This window comes from Pundamilia nyererei, unplaced genomic scaffold (genome assembly GCF_000239375.1).
Source record: "Pundamilia nyererei isolate P.nyererei 1_Seehausen unplaced genomic scaffold, PunNye1.0 scaffold00469, whole genome shotgun sequence".
Taxonomy (NCBI): domain Eukaryota; kingdom Metazoa; phylum Chordata; class Actinopteri; order Cichliformes; family Cichlidae; genus Pundamilia; species Pundamilia nyererei.
The window spans coordinates 3,091-11,605 of NW_005187870.1; the positions used below are offsets into that span (position 1 = coordinate 3,091).

The following is an 8,515-nucleotide window of genomic DNA, read 5'->3' on the forward strand; positions in this document are numbered from 1 at the left end:
CATAGACTTCGTCAAACAAAGAGAACCAGGAATGAGGAAGACTTTAGTCCCAACAAATTAGATTATTAGCTGATCCATAGTAAGTACATCTGATGTTATGTCAGATTTTAAGTCCCAGTTTTGTCAGACAGTCGATTATTATTTTGGTTGTAAAATCATCTTGATTAAGCTGTTAAAAGTTTGATTTGAAATATAGCCATACATTTAAAGGAAGATTCTACTATATTACTTGATGTTAAAGAAAATGTAAAAATCTGATGAGTTCTGAATTATGATCTGCACAAGGTTTTATTTATTTATTTATTTTACTTATAGAAGACATGAAACACTACACATAAAAATGCTAATTTAAACCTTTGAGCCCTGATCTCAAAAACAGATATAGATATAATGCTGTCTGTGAAGCTGGAATTAAGAAATAAGTGCTCAAAGTTTTAAAAACATATTTAGTGCCATATTCTGTCAGTATGGAACATCATCCAATGTCATGTTGTTGGTTTGTTAGTTGCAGCTAATAGACTTAGATTAGTTTATGTTAGCTAACTAGTGGCAGAATGGATAACTCAGAGGAAAATGAATAACACTAAAACTAAAAATCAGTCTAAGGGATCACTTTTTGGGCCACACCTGTCTGCAACAATGAGTGTTATGTTAAGAAACCAAGGATATACTGTTCACTTTCACTGTCTCTCTCTTTAGGAGTAAGTGGCTCTATGTTGTTTGGCTATTTGAATTAAAACACAAATATCCACCTGTTAGTAGTCGTGTTCGGATTTGTAATGCACTTTATAAATAAGAACAGTGTGGAAAAGAGCCTGTTTGAGTTACCAGACTGACAAGCTGCAGCCCAGCACTCCAGCTTTTCCACACTAGGCCGAGTGTACATTAAATTCACAACTCACCATATTTACCTTAACTTGAGTTAATGGATGATCTAGTTTTGGGTTTCTTGTTATTGAATGCCCTTCTGTGTTTGTACAAGTAGAATTCTGTTAAATAATATTAAAAACAGTTAAATAATTGAGGAGAATCTTGATGTTCATCTGAATGGGCCCTAGGACATATAAATGTCATCAATTTATTTCAGACAAATTAACTTTATTAACAATGTTATACATCTGTGTTGTGTTTCAGCCCACAGCTCATTGCTGTTGATCTCATCTTTGCACACTGTCTCAGTAAAATAAGGTAAATGCAATTTTGTGCAAAAAGGTTTTGCAGAACATCTGGAATCGTGGGCTTATCTTGAAAGTTAATCCAGTACAACAGAATCCGTCTCAGTCATTTAGTTTTTTTCTTTTTTCAACACTGTCTGTATTTTATATATTTGTAAAATATAAATTATGAGTTAATGATGCAGTGTTTTCAGTCTGTGTTGGTGTCTCTTCTGATGTCATGTACAAATGCAAATGGATGACCATAGAAGAGTCAGAAGGGAAAAGTAGGATGATACTCTGTGAAATGCACTATACACAGGTACACACACACACAGGTCTTTATCACCAGTCTGACAGCTGTCGGTCCCAGCTGATTTCCCTCTCTCTCCGCTCCTCTCCGTCTCACTATAAAAAGGGAAGGAAACCACATACTCAATTTCAGGTTAGTTGTGAGCCACAAGGTTAATCTTCTTCTCTTTTAAAGGTTTATAGGTACTGTGTCTAGTTTGCTCACTAATCTTAAGGAAAGGTCCTCCTTGTGTGAAGTCAGCCTCAATAACATACAGGGTTTTTGCTCAGAACAGGCTTTTGGGAGATGATGCAGGATTGGTCTGGCTATAGAAATGGCAATGATTCTGTGTTACCTCGCTTGGGGTTGTGGACTTCCTTGTTCTTCCTGAGCATTTGGCATACAGACATTTATTTTATGCTTGAATAAATTAAACCCCCACTGGGTGAAATATGCTTTATTACAATGTTCCTTTGACTAGAGGCCAAAACCTCTTGGGAGGGGTGTTTAGCAGAGGGTACAGTGAACAGGGATACACTAGAAGTCCAAAAACTCAAAACCTTTCAGGATCCAGGATTATGACCAAGAAGAAACAAGCAAATAAGATTTCTTTTCTTTTAAGGGGTACATAAAAATTCATACTTTCATATTAATTATATTATATTTTTGGTTCTTATTTAGTGGGTATGAAAGTAAACAGTAGAAAGCTGTGTGGTGAAGATGCACAATTTGTTGTACATCTTCTGGAGTTTGTGGTTTCAACGTGGCAGTAAGATGAGGAAGACATGAGTCCATGGAAAAAGGTCAGTTAGTAAATATTCTGTTTTTGAAGGAAATGTTTCTATAATATTACATGATACAGCTCCAAATTAATTAGCTAATGACAATTTGATTCTTTTTACCATGATTTGCAATACAATCGACTCATAAAGGGTTTTATCAGGCTAAAAACATGTCAGAATCTAAAAAATGTGGACAAACTGAGCTGAGGTGTTTTAACCTCCTCTACATCCCTGTTAGCAGGATGAAGGTGCCCTCTTGTGTTGTGCATCAATTTTAAAATTAACCTTCAGAAAAACATTTTAAAGAAAACTTCACTGAGCTTTCAGCATCTTCAGCAACATCAGCAAAGAGACATTTGTAAAACCACACCGTGTCAGTTTGTTCACAGGAGTCACAAGAAGTGATTGTTTTTATGGCTAGACAGACACAGTAAAGAGCTCAATCTAACAAGACCTCAAAAACATCAAGAGAACATTTAGAACATGTCAAGGTACCACCTGTAATGTGTAACTGATTTCTGTGCATTGCAGAATGCCACAATAATGATGGAAACAAAAAAAGAAATGGAAACTAAAATACTGTTTTAATCCCACAACAGTATGAAAGGATTCAGTCTATTTCAGTTTAACAAACTCAGCAATGTCCCCATAAGAATAACAAAGCCAAAGTCCAGCATAGAGCGGCTGAGTGAATGTGGTCTGGACTCTGTGGAGGAGAGTCATGGTTTCAGAGACGCTGTAGAAGGACAAAATACCTGCTCTGTGATCCAGGTACACTCCTACTCTGGAGGAACGAGGACCTGAGACACGAGTTTGGATGTTGTTGTACCAAAATGTATAACTATTTTTCAAACAATCTAATGCCCAAGATTTGTCATTATGTCCAAACCAACATCCAGTTTCTACTCTGCTGATATTCTTGTACGCAGCTGCTACAATAATTCCTCCACCTCTCCACTCCACCTCCCAGTAACAACGTCCAGTCAGACTTTGTCTACTCAGGACCTGCCACCATCCAGTGAATCTGTCTGGATGATCAGAATAAGACTGTTTCTTTGTGGATGTTGCTTTTCTGTTCTCCTCTGATAATAACAGATATGTGTTTGCCGTGTTTGGATCCAGTGTGATTTCACGTGAATATTTTAAAAATTCCGCTCTAGTCTTTGGCTCTGCTTGTGGATCCGACAGTAAAACATCCACTTCAGTGACTGTCAGTGAGATGTTTGTCCATTCCTCTCTCAGAATGTCCTGTAGTTTATCTCTGACCTCTGACACAGCTGCTGTCACATCCTCAAAGTAGCTCAGAGGACGGATATTGATGCTGGATGAGTCTGTAGACTCACTGAGTGCTGACAGTGAGGGGTAGTTGTGTAGAAACTGGATGTGATCCTCTGTGTGTGAGAGCTGCTTCAGCTCAGCATCTTTCCTCTTCAGCTCAGTGATCTCCTGCTCCAGCTTCTCCTCAAGCTCTTTGACTCGACTCACTTCAGTTTCCTGCTGGGATCTGATCTGCTGCTTCACATCAGAGCTTCTTTTCTGGATGAGATGGATCAGCTCAGTGAAGATCTTCTCACTGTGCTCCACTGTTTGATCAGCAGACTGATTGATGGCCTCCACCTCCTGTTGAAGCAGCTTCACATCTTTCTCTCTGTCCTGGATTCTCTGCTGGATGTTTTGTCGACTCACCTCCAGCTCTCTCTGCCTCTCAGTCCTTTCTGCTGCAGCTGAGACTGTGTCGTGGCCTTTATGTTCATCCACAGAGCAGAGATAACAGATACTCTGCTGATCAGAACGGCAGAACATCTTCATCACCTCATCATGATGAGAGCAGATGTTCTCCTGGAGCTTCTTGGAGGGCTCCACCAGCTTGTGTTCTTTTAATGTAGGTGAATAATAATGAGGCTTGAGGTGTTTCTCACAGTAAGAAGTCAGACAGATTAAACAGGATTTGCGGGCTTTCAGTTTTCTTCCAATACAGAGACCACAGGCCACATCTTCAGGTCCAGCATAGCAGTGATCAGCAGTAGCAGCTTGGAGTCCAGTCTTCTTCAGCTCCTCCACTAAATTTGCTAAAATGGTATTTTTCACCAGCACGGGCCTCACTGTGAAGATCTGCCTACATTGAGGACAGCTTTGGATTTTCTTTACCTTCTCGCCATTCCAGAGTTTTGTAATACAGTTCATGCAGTAGCTGTGTCCACAGGGAATAGTCACTGGATCCTTCAGTAGATCCAAACAGATCGAACAAGTGAAGGTTTCTGGGTCCATTTGATTTTCTTGCTGCGCTAATTCCCTATTTTCTCTCTGACTGTCACATAGGTTTCACGTTCTGTGAAGACAAACAGCCTCTGTGCCCTGAAGGGAAACTGAGCTCTTTTTTACTTCTTGCAATCCACCCTTATACAGGGGAAGTATTAACAGTGTGACAAAGAGCGTGTTGTGACAGGCATGGTGTGTTATGCTTGACTTACTGAATACAGTAACAACTATGACCCAGTTAAACAGTTTACAGGAATTTAAACAGGAATTTTTACACTCAGAGCTTTAACTTTTAGCTCCTAACATGTGAATTGAATTGGATCTCTTATCTAGGAGGGTTTTGCAGTTCTGACTGACTTGTGGGGATTTGGGATTTAAGCTCTGTAGGATCTACTGAGGACTTTGATATGTCTTGGGTCACTGTGCTTCTGGCTGTTGTAACACAAGTCAGTGGATTTTTTGTGAGTCATGTCATTGTTTAGTGAAGTACATGGGAAAAGACAGGTTTCGAGAATGATTGAAATGATTGGTTCCCTTACTTTAACCTACACTTACATGTTAGTTATCTGTTTTGAATATTAATAAATATGACTTAAAACATTGTCTAATCACCTAGTCAAACTACAGAACAGCGATTAGAATCATACAGTCTATCTAAAAATCATTTTACATTTTTGCTCTGTCTTGCCTGCTTGGTGCCCTGCAGGCTCACTGAGGGCCCTCGCGCTCACTTTTCGCTTATATGTGTGTGATAGAATTCAGAAAACAGATCGGTGCAAATTATGTCTATATCATAATGTCTTCAGTTTTTGTGTTTGTTGTAGGGTTGTAAACTTCAACGCGTTAAAGGGGGGACGGCAGAGGATTCTCTGGCTGGCTGGAGCGGGATCTAATAACTTGCTCACAAAATAAAACAAAATAAAAACAAACCAACAAACTAGGGCTGTCAACATTAACACCCTCATCACGATTAATGAGATTACAAATTTTAATGCAATCAACCCATCTAGAGCGCAGAATGGACAAACTTTGGACAAACTGCCCAAAATGCGTTGACAGAGACATTTCAGGGATCTTGAGTCATTCTGCACTCCAAATGGTTTAATTGCGTTAAAATTTTCAGTCTTCTTTCTGTGACGAGAAAGAGGAATGAAGGCGACCAGGTTTTTTAAATATTCTGAGATAAGGATCAGCTCTTGGGAGTTAAAGTTTGTTCCTCGCCTTTGCCTTATTTTTCTACATTAAGTTTATGTGAAATGTTTTATTGGCAGTTGTTGATGGTTCCATGTTTTTCAAAGTCATCCAATGTCAGTCAGCGAATGTACCAATTTTCAGGTAATTATCTGCCAGAGTCACTGAGTTTAATATATGCAGTATTTTCACTTCTTTATGGTTTTAACAGTTTCTATACTCTGACCTATGCTGTTTGTTTCTTGTTCACTCTCTCATTTGATTTTGTTTCCTTCTCATCATTTGATCTCATTTTTGTCAGGTGTGTGAAGGGAAGGGATCAGCTGTGAGAGAGCAGAAAGCAGAGGGAGTGTTTTCAGGCTTTACCACATTCCAGGACGAGGAGCAGCAGAGTTAAAACTCATAAAACAACCGTTTTTTAATCCTCTGCAGTGTCGTTGTTCCAGCACAGTGACAAATAAGATAAGAGACACAAGTCATAAACTGTAGGTCAGCAGACATGAAAAATATGCTTTAAAAACAACAGTAGTTACACAAACTATCACATGAGGAGAGTCACTCTGGAGACATCAACATAACAACAACAACAAAAAAAAGCAAACAGTCATTATGGGTTTTCAGTAAGCAGAACCTGTGCTCACACTCTGGACGACCATCAGTAAGCAAACATTTAAATATTTTTCTGTCAGTTTGTTCACAGCAGTCACAGTCTGTAACAATGATCCTGCATTAAGGGACCATGGGAAAGATAAGAGAAAAGAGTTTCCAGTTTACGAAAATCCTAAAATACTTCCAAGTTCAATGTACCCAGGATATCTGTCTGTTATCTGGATTCACGTCCCCTTTTTCCACGAGGATATGTGCTCACATGAAGCTGGTTATCAAATCACTAAGTTAAACCAGGGTTTCCACTGCATGTTCACATGAGAGTGGTGGCATTGGCACCATCTAACCAATCACAAACATTGGTATACATACTGTATACTAGCAGCAGAAGAGCTGAGTTTTGCAAAAGAAGAAAGATAGTTTTAGTTTTCATCCTTACAGCTGCAGCCTTAGTGGTGTCAGTGGTCTAACAGTCTAAGACCAAGTAAAGATTAAAATAAAATGGGGTTCATTTATTGGGTCAAGTCTATGCTTCAGCATAGCAGTGATAAGCAGGAGCAGCTTGGAGTCCAGTCTTCTTCACTTCTTCACCAAAACTGCTACAATATAGCACATTTAAAATCTGAGATAACCCCAAGTGTTTTACATTTGAGGCATATGACAAAGAACATTAAAAAATATCATGTTTCACTTAAACACAGATTCGAGTCCCAAACTTCTAAATTTAACCAATGATTCACAATTAAATAAAACTATGTTTTTCATAAGGCAAACACATTTACTGCCACAAAAACCTTCTTCATTTTTGAATTGAAGCAATGAAAGAATTTTCTAACTTCATCTTTATGTTCACGAAGGAAGAGAAACATGAAACATGTCAGAATATGTTTTTTCTTTCTATGGTCAAGCTGATCACAACTTCTGTAATAATCTTTAACAGGTTCTTGGCTAAATTGTGTGCTTAGGGTAGCATCTCTGCTCTTGAAATTTGATTTATCTGCCCATGAAAATTACGAACTATCGGGGTACTAGGTCTTTGACTCAGTATTTGAGTCTTATTTTGTATTCAGTATTCAGCTTTATGAAGATGTTTTAAGTTCAAGTTTATACAGTTTGGTCTTGAGTCCAAATCTTTTATGTCTGAGTTTTTTGTATTTCTACTTCTGTTGTCTTGTCTTTGTCTCATCCTTGTGTCTCTTGTGAGATTCTGTCATGTCCTCTATGTATGTTTCCCATGTCATGTCTATGTTTATTCCCTCTGTCTCATGTTTGTTTTCGTATTTGTGTCTCTCTCCATGTTTCTGGCTCCCTCGCCCTCCCACGTTCCTCCCCTTTGCGTTTCATCCTCAATCTTCACTTCATCCTTTGTGTTTCCACTTTCCTCATCACCCTTTAGTGTATACATTGTCTCCGTCTTCCTCAGCCTTTTGTCAGACCACCAGTTAATCCTCTTTCGTGTTCCTGTGTTTTCAAGGTATTTCCAAGTGTTCCAGGTTTTCATGTGTTAATTTTCCCACTTTAGGCTTTATGATTAGTTTCTTGTCTAGTTGGTTTTCTTGTTTGGTTTATGCTTGTAATCAGTCACAATAAAAGGCTCGCTTTTTGTTAAGTTTAGTTCTGCCTCTGTTTGTCTCCAACAAAACATTGATTCTTTAAAAAGGAAACTTTGTCTAAATTTTACAACTCAATACCAGTAAGGCTAACGATGAGATAATCAGTTTCCGAAGAGGACTAAGGACAGAGCCAGAAGCAAGATAATGCATAAGGATATTTAATTTCACACAAGAGATTCACAGACTTAAGCACTAACACACTACAACTTTTTCAAGGAATGTTCTAACAATAGTTGGGAAAAACGTGGGGTAGTGGACAGGATGGTGATATATTTTTTAAATATATTCTCAGTCTTTTCCATCCAAAACAGGGTTCCAAGGGAAAATGTGAAAATGTCTCCTTCAACTCCACAAGACTGGTTGGTAAACTTCCACACATCTTTAAATATCTTCAAGAAAATCAAGAGCCAATCCACTTTTCCACGATCAGGAAGAAATCCGCATCGTTCCTTCAGAATCCTGGTTTCAACTAACAGGCAGACTCTTCTCTCCCGTGTCCAGGCATATACCTTTCCAGGATTTTATATCATATCTTATTATATATGCTATTCAGACACATTATTATTATTGTTATTATTATTATTATTATTATTATTATTATTATTATTATTATTATTA

General features: G+C 38.3%; 1 pseudogene; it reads right to left on the reverse strand.

Annotated features, from left to right (window-relative positions):
* Positions 1-3,453: 3,453 nt before the first annotated feature.
* On the reverse strand, positions 3,454-4,507 carry LOC102200475 (E3 ubiquitin/ISG15 ligase TRIM25-like; annotated as a pseudogene).
* Positions 4,508-8,515: the final 4,008 nt, after the last annotated feature.